This window comes from Bubalus kerabau, chromosome 4, assembly GCF_029407905.1.
Source record: "Bubalus kerabau isolate K-KA32 ecotype Philippines breed swamp buffalo chromosome 4, PCC_UOA_SB_1v2, whole genome shotgun sequence".
In the NCBI taxonomy this organism is placed as follows: Eukaryota; Metazoa; Chordata; class Mammalia; order Artiodactyla; family Bovidae; genus Bubalus; species Bubalus kerabau.
This window is the reverse complement of record NC_073627.1, coordinates 150,118,773-150,140,362: the sequence shown is the minus strand read 5'-3', so window position 1 is coordinate 150,140,362 and position 21,590 is coordinate 150,118,773. Positions and strand designations below refer to the sequence as shown.

Sequence of the window (21,590 nt, the reverse complement as noted above, 5' to 3'; positions counted from 1 at the left end):
AATAATTGTTTTAGTGGTAATATGCTGATTGGAAGGGCCCGTCTTTTGATAACGAAACATTAGAGGTGAAGAAGGCAGCCTGCAGGTGGAGTCTTTTCTCTTTCTTTTTGGAACACTTAATGATGAGATAGAATCCATATATGTATAATCCATGAATTTAAAGTGTACAATTCAAGGCCTTTAGCATCTTTACTGTTGTGCAGCTATCATCACAGTCAGTTTTGGAACACTGTCATCTCCCCCAGGAAAAACCCCTTACATCTATCTTATCTATCACCCCATCTCCTCAACCTTCACTCGGCAGGGGCAGCCACTAATCTGCTTTCTGACTCTACTGATTTACCTAGTTGGTGCGTTTCATATGGAATTATATAATACGTAGTCTTTCGTGACTGGCTTCTTTCACTTAGCATAATGTTTTCAAGGTTCATCCATGTCGCAGTGTTTATCAGCACTTCATTCCTATTGTACAAATGAGCCATGATGACCTTAGCTTGTTTATTTCTTCACCGCAGGCTGAGACCTCTTACCTCAAAAGTCTGCAGGTGCCACACTCAAAATTTTACACATCTAATTGTTTTAAGAGTAGCCCAAACAAGCAGACTTTTAGCCATATAGGATCTGCCTGTTTTGCATATCCTGAGGAAATGACACCCAGCCTTTGCCGGCCATTGACAAGATAGAGCCTTGTGGTTTTAAGATCCCACGGTGCTCTTGCTCTTCAGAGCTCTCCAACTCAAAGACTCATTGCTGTGCTTCTAAGCAAGGTCACCTAGACACATATGCTCTTATTCTGGCCCCCCTTCTCTGGGATTTCCTTGCCTTCCTCCCCTTTGGGGTTATCTTAAGCCTGTGCACCATCTCATGTTGTAAGAACTTCCCCTCCTTTAGAACCCTGTCCAAATGCTGCCCAAGAAAGCTTGTGTGTTACTCCCTCTTTTGGTCATCTCTTTCCTACATTTCCCCCAAATCACACATAACCTCTATAATTTCTTTTTATTGTTCTGAAGTGAAGTTGCTCAGTCGTGTCCAACTCTTTGCAACCCCATGGACTGTAGCCTAACAGCTTTCTTTGTCCATGGGATTTTCCAGGCAAGAATACTGGAGTGGGTTGCCATTTCCTTTTCCAGGAGATCTTCCCAACCCAGGGACTGAACCCAGGTCTCCGGCATTGCAGGCAGATGCTTTACCATCTGAGTCACCAGGGAAGTAATAGCATTCAATTGTATGGAGAGACCACATTTTCTTTACTCATTAATCCCTTGATGGACATTTTGGTTGTTTCCAACTATGGGCTATTATTTTTGCTGCTATGAACATTTATGTCCAAGTTTTTATTTGAACACTTATTTTTATTTCTCTTGCTACCTAAGCGTAGCATTGCTGGATCATAGAGTAACTGTATGCTTAAACCTTTGATAAACTGCCAGACTGCTTTCCAAAGTGGCTGTAATATCTTCTATTCCTGCCAGCAGTGGACAAGGGTTCCAATTATTCCACATCCTTGCCAACATCTGTTATTATCTGACTTTTTCATTATAGTGATCTTAGTGGGTATAAAGTGGTAACTTGTTTTGATTTGCATCTTCCTGATCAGTAATGATGTTGAGCATCTTTTCATGTGTTATTGGCCATTTGTATATTTTCCTTGGAGAAATGTCTATTCAGATTATTTGCTCATTTTAAAATTAAGTTATTTTTATTATTCAGTTATAAGAACTACTCATATATTCTGGATCCAAGTTCCTTATCAGATATGTGATTTTGAAATATTTTCTTATAGTCCATGGATTATCTTTTTATTTCTTGGTGATCAGCACAAAAGTGTAGAATTTTGTTGATGTTTCATTTACATATAATTATATATATATACGTATATATACTTTTTTCTTTTGTTGCTTAAGCTCTTGATGCTATATCTAAGAATCTATTGCCAATCCAGAATCACAAAGATTTAGCCCTCTGTTGTCTTCTAAGAGTTTTACAGGTTTAGCTCTTACATTTAGATCTTTGATCCATTTTGAGTTAATTTTTGCCTGTAGTGTAGGTTCATTTCCATGTGGTGATTATTTCCCTACTTCTAGAATATCTTTTTCATGCTTCTTTAGACTGCTTCACATCTTGGCCTCAACTTTGGTATTTTCAAATCAGAACCAAAAAAGTGAAACAGAGTCAACACCCGAAGACCAGTGTCAGTGGGAGACAAGACGTGCAGAGGAACCCGCACTCCCCTGTCTCCGGTAGACGATGAGTTTTATCACTGCCCTTCACCAGTCTCTTACTGTTTCAAGTTATCAAGCTTTTGTCTCAGCAGTGTTTGTTGAAAAGACAATTCTTTCCCCATTGAATTGTCTTGGCATCTTTGTCCAAAATCCATTGAACATAGATATATTGATTTGTTTCTGAACTTTCAATTCTATTCCTTTGATCTGCAAATTTATACTTATGTCAGGACCACAACATTTTAATGCTTGAAGACTTTTATGTGACTTATTCCCTTAACTAATGAACTGAGGTGAGTTGAGGCGTCACCCTAGGCCCTGTGTCCTACATATAAGAGTATGGTGCCTTTTAAAGCAGCTGCTGCCTGAGGTCCTCAGACTTGCGCTGTATCCCTGTCCATGTCTTTTGTTTCTCCTCCTTTTTTGCTTTTGTTGGACATTCTATCACTCAGGAACATTCCCCCTAGGCTGGTGGCAGTGGCTCATGATAACTTGAAACAGTAAGAGACCTGGTGAAGGGCAGTGATTAAACTCAGTCTATAGGAGATGGGGGCATCCCTCTGCACTCCCTGCCTCCCATTGACACTGGCCTTTGACTCTGCTTCACTTTTTGGGTTTTGATTTGAAAATACAAAAGTTGAAGCCAAGGTGTGAAACAGTCTAGTGAAGCAAGGAAAAAAATTCCAGAAGTAGGGAAATAGTCCCTGGGAAGAAAAAGACAAGGGCTCAATTCCTCAATACTTGGGCCTTTAGCCTTCATATGTTCTCTAGACTTCCATCCCTTTGAAGTGAGGTAAAAAAACATGTTGAGAAGGAATCCATTTGTAATCAGTAGTTCCATGGCTTTACAAACCTTCGTCAACCTGAAATATTTCCAAAAAGGGATATTTTACAGACTCACTAGGGAACATAATAGAATCTGGACCTGGAAAAGCAACTGAAAAGAAGCGAAGATCATTGCCTTCAGGAGAGAAATACTGGGGAAAGGAGACATCCCCAAAGAGTGTTTTCACATGGAAGAGGGATGTGAGGAGAGCTCAGGTAATACATCTCCAGAATGAGGTCACTTCAGGTGCTTTGCTGGGAACCAAGAAGACCTTATATCATCTGGGAATATCTTTAATGAAAGCATCACTGGCAAAGATTTTAGACAGAGGAAGTGTTGCTTAATATTTCTCATCTGGAGCCCAGCTGGAACAGGATGGGGGTGCAGGAAGGAGTCCAAGGACATCTAGAAGGACCTCTTTCCTAGATGAGAAAACAGCATCACCATTTTGCAAACATAAAGAAGGTAGGGACCATGTCAGCTTTAAGTTGTCCTATCAGAATTCCAGAGTCCATATCAGCACTATAACCACTAGTCCCTGATTCCAGAGGCCATGGGAGGAAAAAGGTAAAAGGCATAGAGATAAGGCTTAGCTTAGACTGGACCATCATGTCTAGAGTGGCTCACTTTGGCTTTCCCTGTTGGGACACTGAGGCCAGCCTTTTTTCTCTTGCCTAAAACAATACGTGTTTTTAATACCAGGTAGCCAAGAGCTGGAATGAAGACTCTAAGGGTCCCCCTTAGCACAGGGTGTGGAGGTCACAATACGACAAGAGTTCCTAGACCTGTGCCCTGAGGGGACCCTGGGAATTTGGTCTGTCCCCAAGGTGTTGTAAGCAGGATATTTCTTATACCTTAACAATTTTCTTTCACATTAATTATGTGCTGATTTAAACAGTGCAAGAAATTAAAAAAAATAGTGATAGTGACTGGCATTCCACCTGATAGCTTTTGAGAATATTTTCACATCTACTCTCTATGACTTAAAAATACATACTCACTTATACACACACACACATACAGAGGCACATATAATTTCTTCAAAAATTGAGTTTAACTGTAGGTTTTTTTTCCACTCAACTGTATATAAGGAATATATATCTTCTCATCTCCACATGATGAATATTTTCCCATATCAACTGACATCTTTCACAACATCATTTTTTAATTGAAGTTAAAAATTAATTAATGGGTTGATTGATTAATTAATTGATTTACAATGTTGTGTTAGTTTCTGGTATAGAACAAAGCAATTCAATTATATATTATATATATATGTAAACATATATATTTATACTTTTACATATTCTTTTCCACTATAGCTTATTATAGGATATAGAATATTGTTCTCTCTGCTATACCATAAAACTCTGTTGTTTATCCATTTTATATAAAGTAGTTTATATATGCTAATCTCAAACTCCCAATTATCTCCCCCTGCCCTTTCCCCTTCGGCAAGCCTAAGCTTGTTTTGTGTGTCTGTAAGTCTGGTTCTGTTTTATAAATAAGTTTATTTGCATCATGTACATCATTTTTAGTGCTTGTTTAGTATTCTATCCTGTGGATGGTTCACAGCCTTCTAGTGGGTAGTATATTAGATTAATAATTATAAGCAGAGCAGCACATTTTTGACTCTCCTGAGCAGAGCCACAATAAGGATATCTGTTAGACATTCATCTTCTATCTCCCAACTTTTCTTAAAGAAATAAGGGTTCATAAAAAGGAAGACCAGGGAAAATAGTGATCCCATACTGAGTAAACACTGAATCCTGTGTAAGTATTCTTTATTTCTGATGGTTCGCTTAAGCTTCAGTGAAATTCATGGCTTCTTTAGAATAGATAATATCGGTGGTTCAGAGGGTAAAGCGTCTGCCTGCAATGCAGGAGACCTGGGTTTGATCCCTGGGTTGGGAAGATCTCCTGGAGAAGGAAATGGCAACTCATTCTAGTATTCTTGCCTGGAGAATCCCATGGATGGAGAAGCCTGGTAGGCTACAGTCCACGGGGCCGCAAAGAGTTGGACACGACTGAGCGACTTCAATTTCAAGTGAGATAATGCATTTAAAGTCATCTGTGAGATATCAAATTGCTATTTAAATATAATGATAGCACAAAAATAATAACATTTTAATTATAAATTAAGTTCTAGACTTTGGGTCCATAGCAAGAACCTATAGAAGATTTAGAACTACACAAAGCAATAGTGTGTTCCACTTTAGCCATTAAAAAAAATGGCTCCAAAAAGATTGGGACAAAATAAATGTTTAGTAAATTAAACCATACATTCATGCTGAAACTTGAAAATGGTTCTGAAAATGGTTATATTTTCCTTTCTGATTGGTGTTCAATTTTCTCTGCTGTTAAAATTTTAGTTTCAAGTTCCTCCAAGAGGCTAAGGTTAGGCAAACACTTAAACCTTCCAGGGGAACCTCCTAAAGGATTGGTCCAAGTGTAAGGCATCCTGTGTGCTGCCTTCTGCCTCCTGCCATCCACCATCACCCTCCTGACACGCCCCTGAACCAGGAGTCTGGCATGCATGGACTGCATTCTACAGCTTCGAGGTCCTCAGGCTTCTGGGTGGGCTTGGCCAATGGAGGCCCTAACAGGAGATCAGAAGGAGGGGGAAGATGGAGGCCAGGGTATCCATTGCTCTGGCTTCCTCCCTACAAAGTCACCTTTTGAGAAGGCATCCTCCTCACAACTCTTTCCTTCTTCATCCCTTAACTTTTTCCCCTTCCTTATCTCATTGGGTTTGATGGTTCTAACAGCTCCTCTGCCCTAGCCTACACCTTATAAGTAGCCCCTTGGTAATTTAAAGAATCCCTATTCTAAGTATTGTAATTTGAGTGTACCTTCTCTTTCCTATTGGGGCCCTGCCTGATAAAGTCTGGAGGGCTCAGGAATCCTTTGATAATAGATTGCACTGGTGGCTAGAAGCCAGTGGAAGCTTTGCTATTTTTTTCAAGGGCTCTGTGAATTAAAGATGTAGACACAAAATAGGGAAGACCATCAAGGATCTAGGTGCTAGACAAAAATGGCAAAGTTATCAGCGGGAGAAGATGATAGCAGTCAGGTGTAAAAGCTCCGGTGCCATGCTGCCTACATTCAAATACAGCACAGCGCTCACTTGAAGGTGGCCTCCACTGACCCTGGCTCCTGCATTCTGCCCCTGTGCGATCCCTCCCTTTTAGTGTGGTAACATGTGACTGCTTCTAACCAATAGAATATGATAAAGGTGATAAGGTATCATTTCTGTGATTCTGTTGCTTTAGTTTGTAACTTCTTTTCTAGTAGACCCTCTCCCAGCAGCTTTGACGATGCAAGCTACTGTGCTGTGAATCATCATAAAAAGAGGCCCATGAGGCAAAGAAATGAGGTGGTCTTTGGCCAACAGTCAATAGGGAACTGAAGATTTGACTATAACAGTACTCAAGAATCTGCCACATCCAACAACTCTGTGAGCGTGGAAGGAAATCCTTCCCCAGTCAAGTCTCCAGATGAAATCCCAGCCGGGTGACAACTTGATTGCAGCCTCATAAGAGACCTTGAGCCAGATCATTCAGCTAAACTATGCCTGTGTTCCTGACCCATAGAAGCTGTGAGATAATAAATGAGGATTGTTTTAAGTCACTAACTTTGTGGTAATTTGTTAGCCAACAAAAGATAATGGTAAACTTTCTATCTGTGTATCTGCAGAGAAGTTACTCAATTTATGTCTTAGTTTCCTCATCTTTAAAACTGGAATTAAGATAATAATTACACACTTCTGCTCTGTAGGGCTGGAGTAAGGATAAAATGGGTGAACTGAAACATGCCTAATACAGCATCTGTCATAGAGGTGGCTGATTACATCAAGTGTTAGCTGCTCAGTTGTGTCCAGTACTTTGTGACCCCATGGACTGTAGCCTGCCAGGCTCCTCTTTGTTCATGGGATTCTCCAGGCAAGAATACTGGAGTGGGTTGTCAGGCTGGTTACATAATGTTGGCTAATATTTTTAGACCAGACTCTATAACCCCTTTGGGGATATGCTGCCTTCCCTGATAATAAGATTCCATTGATCCTGAACCCCAGTTTTCCTCCCTCATTTGTCTCTTCAGTAAGTTTGCTGTTTAATAACAGATTTTCACAGAGCAGAAAGATTTTGCAAGCTTGAAGAGCCCTGGAGCATGAAAATATTGCCCTGAACTTTTTCCAAGACTCTGCCATCCACTCTGTCATCCTCTCTATGGATTCTACCCCACTGTGATCTCTGAATTCCGAAAATCAGCTGGAGACACAGCTTGGCTGACTTGTGGAGCTCAGGATCAGAGCATAAATCTGGATGTTTGTTTGGTGACATTTATTATAATTCATCTGTCTAGGGGCCAAAAGAGCATGAGAGACCCGTGGCATTCAGAAGCTGGAGAGGAGGGTCTCCAGCTCTGCATCTCCCAAAACAAAGTGCTCTTACAGTGCCAATTCAGTGTTCTGCCCAGATCTTGGGTCCTTCTCTCTTCCTCAGGTCTGAGAGATTCTGGATTTTGAGGATCTTATTGATCCTCTTTTTCCATACCTTCTCCCCATACACTTTAAACTTCCAGATCCATCTTCTTATCAGCATGAGGCGTAGGTCTCTGAGCTCCTTCCCTTCTCCTTGTACCCACCATGCTCCTTTTTCGTCATTAACATTTTATCTTTCCACCCAGTCAGCCCTCTCTTTTACCTCCTGTTCTTACCTACCTGGATTTGGTAGACATGGGTTTTCCCCATTGTCCCAAAAACTACCTCTTCCCAGATAAACACATGTATACCTATGTACATATGCAAAATATACTTGCTTCAAGCTGCCCCACATGCTGTGGTAGAAAAAAAACAGATCAAAAGAGGAAAAAATGACTCCCCAAATTAGGGGATTACTCCAGCTAGTGATCATTACCCCAGGAATTAAATCCAGGTGTCCTGACCCAGAGTAGACACTATCAGATGACAGAGCTGGCCTTGTTGCTGGGTGCAGCCAGCTGTGTGATAGTTATGGTTACTTTCTGACCCCATGAGATGGGGCAGAGCTGGACATGGGAAGTACTCAGGAAATGTGGGTTTACTCGTCATTTCTTTCAGAGGGCAGGAAAGAGGTTGGAGCTCATCCGGAAAAACAGCCCACACTTTCCAGTGGAGCCTTTCCAGGGGGTGCATTTCATACATTTCACAATAGCTGTTTACCTTTAAGCACGCCATCAGCTCTCAGGGGCTCTGCTGCATGCGTTCTGTTTCAGGGCCAGGCAAAATGATTCTTTTCATTGCCAACTGTGGTTTTTTTAATATGTGAGCAAGCAGCTCCCTTGCATCTTTTAAATCTCCCTCTGCTGAACTGTGGGCTGCAGCACTGAGGAGAGCAAGGCCAGAAACAGAGTGGATTTGTTCACAGGGATATTTTATTAGTAGAAGGACAGCTTCCTTTCCTTTCCCCCTTTTTAAGGAGGGCAGTGGGTAGACATGACAGTCCTGTGAGTAGGTGGGCAGATGACTGAGTGGATAGATAGAAGAAAGAGTTTCCTCCTTGGCATTCTTATTGGTTTGATTGGTCTATGGTTTACGTCCCATTCATCGGGAGGGCACGAGATTAATCAGAAACAACTCGAGCTGAAACTGCCTTTGCTGTCACAAACTTACTGAACTCCATCAGGATTTCTTCTCTCCTTCCCACCAATCAACTCTTGCTTTATTTTAAACAAAACTCCCCCCAAGTGTCCTTAATCTCAGGTAACCAACACATATAAATTCATCATATGACCCAGAGGGATGGTATGGGGAGGGAGGAGGGAGGAGGGTTCAGGATGGGGAACACGTGTATGCCTGTGGCGGATTCATTTCGATATATGGCAGAACCAGTACAATATTGTAAAGTTTAAAAATAAAATAAAATTTAAAAAAAAGAAAAAAAATAAACTAAAAGCAGTAGGTACACAGAGTTAAAAAAAAAAAAAGACAAAAACAGTACAGAGAAATGTACAATAAAATTCCAGGTGCTCCCCTCAAAAGAAACTTTTAGAGATTGGCCATTTACAGAAAAATGCAGCTACTACACCAAGAAAGCTTATGTACTTTTTATTTATATAAAAGGATTTTCTCTACATTCACAACTCTACTCCTTGCTTTCTACTGGATTTTACTTTCTACACATTAGAGATCTTTTCAGATGTGATCACTCTAGTTCCTTCCTTATAACAGTTGCTATTGTTCAGTCGTTTAGTGGCTCTGTCCTGTCTGACTCTTTGCAGCTCCATGGACTGCAGTGAACCAGGCTTCCCTGTCCTTCACCATTACCTGGAGTTTGCTCAGACTCATTTCCAGTGAGTCAGTGATGCCATCCAACCATCTAACGCTCTGTTGCCTGCTTCTCCTCCTGCCCTCAATCATTGCCAGCATCAGGGTCTTTTCCAGTGAGTTGGCTCTTCACATCAGGTGGCCAAAGTATTAGAGCTTCAGCATCAGTCCTTCAAACGAGTATTCAGGGTTGATTTCCTTTAGGATCAACTGGTTTGATCTCCTTGCAGTCTGAGAGACTCTCAAAGAGGCTTCTCCAGCACCACAGTTTGAAAGCATCAGTTCTTCAGTGCTCAGTCTTCTTTATAGTCCAACTCTCACATCCATATATGACTATGGAAAAACCATAGCCTTGACTAGATGCACCTTTGTCAGCAAAGGGATATCTCTGCTTTTTAATATACTGTCTAGGCTTGTCATAGGTTTTCTTCCAAGGAGCAAGAGTCTTTTAATTTTATGGTAGCAGTCACTGTCCACAGTGATTTTGGAGCCCAGGGAAATAAAGTCTGTCACTGTTTTCAGTTTTTCTCTATTTCCCTATCTATTTGCTCCTTGGAAGAAAAGCTATGACCAACCTAGACAGCATATTAAAGAGCAGAGACATAGCTTTGCCAATAAAGGTCCATCTAGTCAGAGCTATGGTTTTTCTAGTAGTCATGTATGGATGTGAGAGTTGGACTACAAAGAAAGCTGAGAACCAAAGCACTGACGCTTTTGAACTGTAGTGTTGGAGAAGACTCTTGAGAGTCCCTTGGACTGCAAGGAGTTACAACCAGTTGATCCTAAAGGAAATCAGTCCTGAATATTCATTGGAAGGGCTGATGCTGAAGCTCCAACACTTTGGCCACCTGATGCAAGAGCTGACTCCTTAGAAGAGACCCTGATGCTGGGAAAGATTGAAGGCAGGAGGAGAAGGTGATGACGGAGGATGAGATGATTGGATGGCATCACCAAGTCAATGGACATGAGTTTGAGCAAGCTCCAGGAGCTAGTGACGAACAGGGAAGCCTGGCATGCTGCAGTCCATGGGGTCATAAAGAGTTGGACATGACTGAGCGACTGAAATGAACTGAACTGATTAGCCATAAAGTGATAGGACTGGATGCCATGATCTTAGTTTTTAATGTTGAGTTTTAAGCCAGCTTTTTCACTTTCCTTTTCGGCTTCATCAAAAGACTCTTTAGTTCCTCTTCACTTTCTGCCATTAGGTTGGTATCATTTGCATATCTGAGGTTATTGATATATCTCCCAGCAATCTTGATTCCAGCTTGAGCTTCATCCAGCGCATTTCATCCAGGCATTTCACATAATGTACTGTGCAAATAAGTTAAATAAGAACAGTGACAATATTCAGCCTTGAGGTACTCTTTTCCCAATTTGGAACCAGTCTGTTGTTCCATGTTCAGTTCTGACTGTTGCTTCTTGTCCTGCATACAGGTTTCTCAGGAGACAGGTAAGGTGGTCTGGTATTCCAATTTCTTTAAGAATTTTCACAGTATGTTGTGATCCAAATAGTCAAAGGATTTAGCATAATAGTCAATGAAGCAGAATTAGATGTTTTTCTGGAATTATTTGCTTTTTCCAAGGTCCGGAGGATGTTCGCAATTTGATCTCTGGTTCATCTGCCTTTTCTAAATCCAGCTTGAACATCTAGAAGTTCTAAGGTCACATCATGTTGAAGCCTAGCTTGCAGGAGTTTTAATATTACCTTGCTAACATGTGAAATGAATGCAATTGTGCAGTAATTTGAACATTCTTTGGCATTGCCTTTCTTTGGGAATGGAATGAAACCTGACCTTTTCCAGTCATGTGGCCACTGCTGAGTTTTCCAGATTTGCAGGCATATTGAGTGCAGCACTTTCACAGCATCATCTTTTAGGATTTGAAATAGCTCAGCTGGAACTCCATCACCTCCTTTAGTTTTGTTCAAAGTAATGCTTCTTAAGGCCTACTCAAGGATATCTGGTTCTAGGTAAATGATCACCATCATAGTTATCTGAGTCATTAAGATGGGTATTCTTGCAACCTCTTCTTAATATCTTCTGCTTCTGTTGGGTCCATACCGTTTCTGTCCTTTGTTGTGCCCATCTTTGCTTGAAATGTTTCCTTGGTATCTCTTATTTTCTTCAAGAGATCTCTAGTCTTTCCCATTCCATTGTTTTCCTCTATTTCTTTGCATTTTTCACTTAAAAAGGCTTTCTTATCTCTCCATGCTGTTCTTTGGAACTTTACATTTAGACAGGTATCTCTTTCCTTTTCTCCTTTGCCTTTCACTTCTCTTCTTTCATCAGCTATTTGTAAGGCCCCCTCAGACAACAGTTTTGCCTTTTTGCATTTCTTTTTCTTGGGGATGGTTTTGTTCACCACCTCCTGTACAATGTTATGAACCTCCATCCATAGTTCTTCAGGCACTCTGTCTATCAGATCTAATCCCTTGAATCTATTTATCACTTCCACTGTATAATCCTAAGGGATTTGATTTAGGGCATACCTGAATGGTCTAGAGGTTTTTCCTACTTTCTTCAATTTAAGACTGAATATTGCAATAAGTTCATGATCTGAGCCACAGTCAGCTCCTGGTCTTGTTTTTGCTGACTGTGTAGAGCTTCTCCATCTTTGGCTACAAAGAATATAATCAATCTGATTTCGGTATTGACCATCTGGTGATGTCCATGTGTAGAGTCTTCTCTTGTATTGTTGGAAGAGGGTGTTTGCTATGACCAGTGTGTTCTCTTGGCAAAACTCTGTTAGCCTTTGACCTGCTTCATTTTGTACTCCAAGGCCAAACTTGCCTGTTACTCTAGGTATTTCTTGACTTCCTACTTTTGCATTCCAGGCCCCTATGATGAAAAGGACATCTTTTTTTGTGTGTTAGTTCTAGGAGGTCTTGTAGGTCTTCACAGAACCTACTTCAGCTTCTTTGGCGTTAATGGTTGGGGCATAGTCTTGGATTATTGTGATATTGACTGGTTTGCCTTGGAAATGAACAGAGATCATTCTGTTGTTTTTGAGATTGCATTCAAGTACTGCATTTCAGACTCTTTTGTTGACTATGAGGGTTACTATATTTCTTCTGAGGGATTCTTGCCCACAGTAATAGATATAATGTCATCTGAATTAATTCACCCACTCCTTTGCATTTTAGTTCACTGATGCCTAGAATGTTGACGTTCACTCTTGCCACCTCCTGTTTGACCACTTCCAATTTACCTTGATTCTTGGACCTAGCATTCCAGGTTCCTATGAAATATTGGTTTGTTTGTTTTTTTTAAACCACATCCATTCCTTTTGAAGCTATTTCTCTGCAGTTCTCCAGTAACATACTGGACACCTGCCAATCTGGGGGTGGGGTTCATCTTTCAGTGTCATATCTTTTCATCTTTTCATACTGTTCATGGGGTTCTCAAGGCAGAAGACTGCACAAGTTCTATATCATTCCCTTCTCCAGTGGGCCACGTTTTGTTAGAACTCTCCACCATGACCTGTCCCTCTTGGGCTGCCCTACACAATATGGCTCGTAGTTTCAAAGAGTGACACAGAGCTATGATCCATGTGATCATTTTGGTTAGTTTTCTATGATTGTGGTTTTCATCCTTTCTGCCCTCTGATGGATGTGGATAAGAGGCTTGTGCAAGCTTCCTGATGGGAGAGACTGGCTGTGGGAAAAACAGTCTTGATCTGGTGGCCAGGGCTGTGCTCAGGGTCATTCCTTATAATGGCTGGATTGTATTCCATCATATGGTCATTTCTAATTTATTTAATCAGTTTTTTGTTGATCATTGTTTTGGTGGTTTGCAGTTTTTCACGTGGCAGCTTCAATGGCTGAAGTCTCTGACAGGAATGTGAGCCCTGGTGGTCACTGGCACATTGCTCCTGATTAAGGAGTCTACCATCCAGGGGCTGAGCCCATGGACTCTCAGAGATGCCCCCTCCTGCAGCAAGGCCCCATCACAGGAGGGACCCAGGCACTGCATGCTAAAGAGATGTAGGAAAAAGAAATATGTAGTATACTTATACTACGAAATAAAAGATGTAGGACCCTGGGCTCCAGGGTCCTAAATTGGGGCACCATTACACAACATCTCCAGAGTGAGCAGGGAGAACATTCTCTGGGAGCCCATGCCATGGGCTCTGGTCCTCCCTCTACACAAGAGTAAGAAGTTTAGGGGGCATGGACCAACAGTTCACTGTGCTCTGACTCAGAGCCAGTCACTGCGCACAGGCCATGGCCCCTCCTGCTCATTACAGGGGTAGGTATGTGGGTGAGGGGACTGAAGCATCAGTGCTAAGTCTCCTGCCCTAGGTCAACACTATTCTTGTCCTAGTGGCAAATGCCAGGGCCACGTCTCTAATAATTCTGAGTTTGAACTTTTTCCTTCCCACCCTCACTTGCTCTCCTTTTTGCCACTCTTTCCCCATTTTTCCTGCCCTCTCCTTTCAGGATAAACTGAACAAGACCAATAAGTTTTTACTGAGCACCTGTTCTTTACAGAATATTTCTTTTTCTCTTTATTCTATATGTTTCCAAATAGGAAGCAAAGTTGTCTAAATGATTATATGGTCTCAAATCATGCCCCTTGGACCACAGACTCAAGAAGTCTGCCTTCTTGGTACTCAACATTGCTAATTATCAGAGAAATGCAAATCAAAACTATGAGGTACCACTCCACACTGGTCAGAATGGCCATAATTAAAATGTCTACAAATAAGAAATGCAGGAGAGGGTGTGGAGAAAAGGGAACCCTCTTACACTGTTGGCGGGAATATAAATTGGTGCAGCCACAATGAAAAGCAGTATAGAGATTCCTTTATGTCTGGAGAAAACTCAAATTCCAAAACATACATGCACCCCAGTGTTCACTGCGGCACTGTAATAAAACAGCCAAGACAGAAGCTATATATATATATATATATATATATATATATATATATATATAGGAGAAGGCAATGGCACTCCACTCCAGTACTCTTGCCTGGAAAATCCCATGGATGGAGGAGCCTGGCAGGCTGTAGTCCATGGGGTCGCTGAGGGTCCGACATGACTGAGCGACTTCACTTTCACTTTTCACTTTCATGCATTGGAGAAGGAAATGGCAACCCATTCCAGTGTTATTGCCTGGAGAATCCCAGAAACGGGGGAGCCTGGTGGACTGCCGTCTATAGGGTCGCACAGAGTCGGACACGACTGAAGTGACTTAGCAGCAGCATATATATATATATATATATATATATATATGTATATATATGTATATACACACACATAATATATATAATAGATTATTACTCAGCCATAAGGCAACATGGATGGACTAGAGATTACCATACTAAGTAAAATAAGAAAGAAAAAGACTCACAGACATAGAAGACAAATTTATGGTTACCAAAGGAGAAAGGGGGTGGGTGAGGGATAAAGTAGGAGATTGAGATTAGCAGATACAAACTACTATACGGAAAATAGATAAACAACAAAGACCTACTGTATAGCACAGGGAATTATATTCTATATCCTATAAGAAATCATAATTGAAAAGAATATGAAAAAGTTGTACGTATAGTATATATATACATATACCTGAATCACTTTGTTGTACACCTAAAATTAACACAACATTGTAAATAAACTGTATTTCAATTAACAACAACAGCAAAATGTCTACCTTCTCAAGGTCTCCTGGGGAGAAGTCACAGGATGCCCTCCTGGCATATAATATAGTAAAAGGGGTTTGAAGAGGGGGGCTGGCGGTGAAGTGGGTCCTCCCTGCCTTCATGTGTCTCCAGCCAGTGCAGTGAGCCCAGGCTTCTCCAGGCTGCACTCTGAGCTTCAATGCCAAGTGTGTCCCAGGCTGGGAGGCTGGAGGCTGCACCAGGGCTCAGGCCACAGAAGGCTTAGAGGGGAGGGACCTGAAAGGTCCCTGGGGCAGGGTGAAGACAGCATGCTAGGATCTGCAGGGCTGGAGACTGAAGGAGGAGGTGTATGCAGTGAGAAGCCAGACACCCAAGCCCTGTCCCCACCACCCACCCCACCAGTCTCTGTGGGAAACGGGCTGAGGAGTGAATCAACAGCAAGTAGCACAGCCCTAGGCCCCTTGCTGCCATCAAAATCTGGCCTGTCAGCAAGTCTATGGGACCCCCCCCAATTGCTTCAAAGTCTGAATGAGGCAGCCATTCACTGGGCAGTTGCTGAGGCCAGGCACTATCTAAGCTGGGCCCTTTTCTAAACCCACAATAGCCCTGTAAGTCATGTAACAATAGTCACATTTTTAAAATAGCAAAACAGAAGTTCAAGTTAGTCAACTGTGTCTCCCAGAACATGAAGCGCATATAAGCCAGGCAGACAAACTGTGAGCCTGACGTGGGGAAACCTGGGTGGCAGCCTGGGGTGGATGGGAGGTGGCCCTGGCTAGGGTGCGGGAAGCAATGGCATTAAAGAGCCCTTTGGGCCTTGTCTTCCTTGAATGGGGCTATTTATTGGTGAATCCATAACACTGGAGCAGATTGGCCTCTTTGGCAAATCTCTTGGCAAACCCCTTGGCAGGCTTTCCTTAATGGAACATCCAGAGAGAAAAAGTCCCCTGTCCTCCTCCATGTCCCTCGTAACCTCTGCCCCAACCACAGGGACTGTGTTTGTTCTGGCAGACAGGGAGCCCATTCAGAGCCCTGGGGTGGCACCGACCGAGTCTGGCTTGGGAGCCTGGACCCCACGTCTAGTTCTCAGGGGCGGGGGGCAAGGAATGGCAGGGGCCTCTGGAAGCCTCTTTTGGCTTGAGGTGGGAGGGTGCTGACTTTATTCTGGCTGATGAGAAAGACTGGCTTTATGGTTCCATCCTGCCCATAAATCAGAAAGCCACTTCCAGCTGGTGGAAAGGGCCCTGGTGGGAGGGTGTCTGAGGCTAGCCTGCTGTGGGAGGGTGGCAGGCTGGTGGGACTGTGGTCTCTGTTGGCCACAGGGAAAGAGATTCTAGGGCCAAAAGCACCCCAGAGGGGGCCTGGCCACATCTCTAGGGACAATATTTGCTGTACCTGCTTGGGACCCCATCCTAGTATTTCATTTATGCTGCTAGCTGATAGTCTTGTTTTGTTTTGTTTTTACACAAGGAGGGGCTTCCCAGAACCTTTTATTTTCCCAAGGGTGGAAACAGAACCTTACCTTGGGCTCTAACCACATCTGATCATGAAGGGGCTGAGAGTGAATTCCACACAAGCTGCCACCCAAACTGCCCGTGGGCTCTCTCCGCCTTGGAGGCCAGACAGGCCCTCATTTCCTGTTCCTGGCACCAGCAGCCCAGCCCCCAGCGAGGAAGAAGCTGGGCTGCCCAGGCTGGCCCTTCTGAGGAACAACAGGGTCACCGGGAGGAAGGAACATTTGCAGCTTTCCCCCTCCTGCCTTCTTGTTGGCCAAAACTGTGCACGACGAGCTGAAGGTTATTATGTTTAAATATTCGAAAATGCTTGCCTAAATGTGCCGTCAGCTTGTTTTCTTTCGCTGATAGTAACGGTCTACCCACAGAGCCATTTCAAGCCTCAGCAGCGTTTGGGAAAGTGGACAAGGGACTCATTCAGTGACGTGCAAGTTTGAGCGGAGCCAAGAATGAAGCATGGATTTCACGAAATGAGGAGTAGCCTTGGACCACACACAGAGCCGGTTCTGAACTGGGGCTGCCTGCCTGCCCCTTCGCATCACACACACACACACACACACACACACACACACACACACAGACTCACTCCCTCTCCTCACCCTGACAGACGGCCCTGACTAACAGCAAGAAAGCTCACTGGTGTCCACATGAAGGCTGTGGGGGTGTCCTGGGCTCGGGCAGCCCTTTGTGAGCAACAAGCTGATGAAAAAATGGATTACTGCAGTGTGTGCACCCCATCCTAAAGAGAGCTCACACAAAAGCCAGAGCCAGAGCTGCTAGCAAAACAACGGAGCTGAACAAAAATTGTTGAAATCACTTTTGATTGGGGACGCATGAAACATCCAAGTTTTCCCTTGGAATGAGGCCCATTTTTGGAGACTTGCCCTGAGTTCAGCAAGTCCAGAGGATGCACCTACCCCTACCCTGGTCCCACTCCCTGAAATGTGGGTGCCCCCAGATGAGATTATCAGGACTCTAGGAATATGTTTCTTCTAGGAGACTTTGGGGCAAAATTATATATTGTCTCCTTGCTGTTTTCCTGTCATTGACTGCAAATTTCATGCAGTGTGAACTGAATCTGACTGATGCCCTGTTTGAAATTTAGAAGATTTAGGCTTTTTTTTTTCCCTTTTGAACTTTTATTTAAATGTAGGTTCCAGTGTATCCAGGGAGATTGAGCAGTTACACTCAAGAAATATTTATGGCGCTTCAGTGAACTGGGATAAATATGTGGGTTGGGGGCACAGGCGGGCAGGGTAAGGGAGGCAGCCCCAGCCCCCACAGCCCCTCTTCCCTCCTAGTCCTTATCAAAGGGGTGTATCTCCCAAAGCTTAGGAGCAGGCAGACATCACTGTCACATCTAACTTGGCAAAGACTGCAACAATTTTTCATGGTTTTCTTTTTTCCTTTCCCATTCACAACCTCTCCTCCCCTTCCCCCTCATCCCTGGCACAGTGGAGTGGTTGACCCTGGAGAGGTTTGGGGGAGGCAGATTGCCAGCACCTTCTAAGGATGTCTCCACTTGCCTTCCACTAGGATGCTTGAAGGAGAGCAACCTGGAGAGAAAACTTGTGTGCCTTCTTTCTTTTTACACTCACATTTTTTGAAATGAGAAGATGATTTTGCCAAGAATAAATACAAAGTTAGAAGCCAAGGGATTCTGGTTTGGTTTGGAACGTGAACCACACAGTTCCAGGATGTCTCAATGGGGCACACAAATTCTTAACCTCAAGTAGTGCAGATGGTCAGGAGGATGAGTTCTCTCTTTTGAGTTTTCTTGGGGTTTTCCTGAAGCTTCCTCTTAGTCTGTGACCATGCTGGTGAAATCATTGACCTCAGCTTCCCTAGCCCAGAGCATGAACTGCAGAGATGGAACAAGGGCCAAAGGTTCCTGGCTGAGTGGTCACTTCTCATCCAGGAAGGTTTCCTCCCTCCATCCTGGGTTGATGGAGCTAGTTACCACTTCAGATGATGGTGGCACCTCCCATAATAACTCATATTCTAACTCAAGAGCTGATCTTTAATCCTTCTGCCCTGTACCCTTGGGAATCCATGAACTTGCTGCCTTGCTAAATAGATGGCCAACCTTCTGCTCCCTGGCATCTCTATTCCTGCACATTTACCTCTCTCAATCCTGCTGCTCCTGCCCCTGGGACACCAGGTAAATGGAGAGGTGGGGAGGTAGCATCCACATATCCTCCTCCTTCACATGTCCCAGTGTCTCATGTGTGGCCTGGGGGGGGGGGGGTGTCACACCTAGGTCAACCCTCCTCCACAGGTCTCCTAGGAGGGGCAGAAAAACACGGCTTCCTCAAGCAGTAAAATAGAGATCATGACCTGAATCTTCCAGGATGATGTGAAGATAAAGTAAGATTCCCCCTTTTTTAAAGTCAACAAATATTTATCAAGTACCTATTACACTCCAGGTCCAGAAACATTGCCAGTTTCCAGTTATTTCATAAATATTTTGGAACACATTAACAAAACAAGAAGTAACTTTTTCAGACATTATAACTAGGTATAACAGTTAATTGCCAATTGCCAACAGCTCGCCAGTACCTCATACCTCTCTCCCCGCTGCCCTTGCTCCTGGAATCCTGTCCCAGCCGCCCTTGCAGCCAGCAAGGCTCCCACCTTGCAGCCATGTGACTGGGTCCTAGCCAATGAAATGTGTGCCACGCCCAGGTCCAGCCCTAAGAACCTCCCACACTTTACAAAAATGAACACAAAATGCGTCATAGACTTAAACATAAAACTATAAAAGCTTCTGGATGAAAGTGAAAGTGGAGAGTGAAAAAGTTGGCTTAAAGCTCAACATTCAGAAAACGAAGATCATGGCATCTGGTTCCATCACTTCATAGGAAATAGATGGGGAAACAGTGGAAACAGTGTCAGACTTTATTATTTTGGGCTCCAAAATCACTGCAGATGGTGACTGCAGCCATGAAATTTAAAGGCGCTTACTCCTTGGAAGGAAAGTTATGACCAACCTAGATAGCATATTCAAAAGCAGAGACAACAAAGGTCCGTCTAGTCGAGGTTATGGTTTTTCCAGTGGTCATGTATGGATATGAAAGTTGGACTGTGAAGAAAGCTGAGTGCCGAAGAATTGATGCTTTTGAAATGCAGTGTTGGAGAAGACTCTTGAGAGTCCCTTGGACTGCAAGGAGATCCAACCAGTCCATTCTGAAGGAGATCAGCCCCGGGATTTCTTTGGAAGGAATAATGCTAAAGCTGAAGCTCCAGTACTTTGGCCACCTCATGTGAAGAGTTGACTCATTAGCAAAGACTCTGATGCTGGGAGGGATTGGGGGCAGGAGGAGAAGGGGACGACAGAGGATGAGATGGCTGGATGGCATCCCCAACTCGATGGACGTGAGTTTGAGTGAACTCCAGGAGTTGGTGATGGACAGGGAGGCCTGGCGTGCTGCAATTCATGGGGTCACAAAGAGTCGGACATGACTGAGCAACTGAACTGAATTGAATGATAAAAACTTTAGAATAAAAAATAAAACAAAACAAAACAGAAAATCTTTGGAATCCAGGGCTAAGCAAAGAGTTCTTAAGCTTGACTAAAATTACAGTCCATAAAAGGGAAAAAATTCTTTAAACTTCCTAAGTTGGGCTTCATCAAAATGAACACCTTTGTTCAGAGAAAGACTCTATTAAGAAAATAGGAAGACAAGCTACAGACTGGGAGAAAATATCTGTAAATCATATACACGTATATCTAGGATACAGACAAAGCTCTCAAAACTCAGTAGTTTAAAAGCAAACAATCTAATTATAAAATGGCAGAAAAATAAATGTAAACAAAGAAAATAGGCAGAGAACATGAAGAGATATTTCACTGAAAAGGACATATAGAAACAGATAAGCACATGAAAGATGCTCAGTATCACTAGCCATTATGGAAATACAAATTCAAATGACAATGAAATAACCATACTGGAAAACAGTTTGGCAGTTCCAAATATTGTCTACTCCAGTGATTAGACCCATGAGCATTTTATAGCAAAAAAATGAAGCCTTTTGTACTTATGTTCACATACAAACCACTATGCAAATGTTTACAACAGCTTTATTCATAGTAGCCCAAAACTGGAAACAACCCATATCTCTTCCAGTGGGTGAAGAGTTAGCAAATTGTGACATATCCATACCATGGCACACTAGTCCAGCAATAAAAAGAATGGACTATTGCTTATGTATAACAACCTGGAAGACTCTCTCAGGCATTATGGTGAGTGAAAAAAATCCAGTCTCAAAGGTTACATATATACTGTGTGATTTCACATGTACAATATGATTGAAATAAAATTATAGAACTGGAGAGCAGGTTGGCTTGCCAGGGATCAAGGAGGGAATGGAGGTAGGAGGGAAGCAGGTGTGGTTGTAAAAGGGTAGCATGAAGGATCCTTGTGTGATGGAACTGTTCTCTAACTTGACAGTACTGATGTCAGCATGGGCTGTGATATACTGAACTAGAGATTTGTAATGTTACCATTGGAGAAAACTGGATGAAGTGTCCATGGACTCTTTCTGTTTTACTTCTTACAACTTTATGTAAATTTACAATTGTCTTAAAATAACAAGTTTGATTACTGCCTCCCAAATATCCTTAAGATATATGATCTTTGCTATCTTTCCCACATTCACTGGATGGATGAATATAGAGGATCAAGCCCCAAAAGTGTCCCTGAATGGCCACGTACAGTAACGTTGTTCCCTCAACCTCCCAAACTGGACTGCTGCTGATGCTGCTGCTGCTAAGTCACTTTAGTCGTGTCCGACTCTGTGCGACCCCATAGACGCAGCCCACCAGGCTCCCCCGTCCCTGGGATTCTCCAGGCAACAACACTGGAGTGGGTGGCCATTTCCTTCTCCAATGCATGAAAGTGAAAAGTGAAAGTAAAGTTGCTCAGTCGTGTCTGACTCTTCACGACCCCATGGACTGCAGCCTACCAGGCCCCTCCGTCCATGGGATTTTCCAGGCAAGAGTACTGGAGTGGGTTGCCATTGCCTTCTACACTGGACCGAGATGTAACAACAACAAAAAAAACAACAACAAACTTTTCTTGTGTTAAATCACTGATGTT

The 21,590-nt window shown here is 42.9% G+C and overlaps 1 long non-coding RNA gene across 1 annotated transcript in view; it reads right to left on the bottom strand.

Moving 5' to 3' along the window:
• The window catches only part of LOC129651687 (uncharacterized), a 37,598-nt gene extending 18,509 nt beyond the window's left edge, over positions 1 to 19,089 (bottom strand). The window contains exon 1 of the long non-coding RNA XR_008714273.1: positions 19,051 to 19,089. This is a non-coding gene — a long non-coding RNA (uncharacterized LOC129651687). The remainder of the gene's footprint in view (positions 1 to 19,050) is intronic.
• Between the last annotated feature and the right edge of the window lie 2,501 nt (positions 19,090 to 21,590).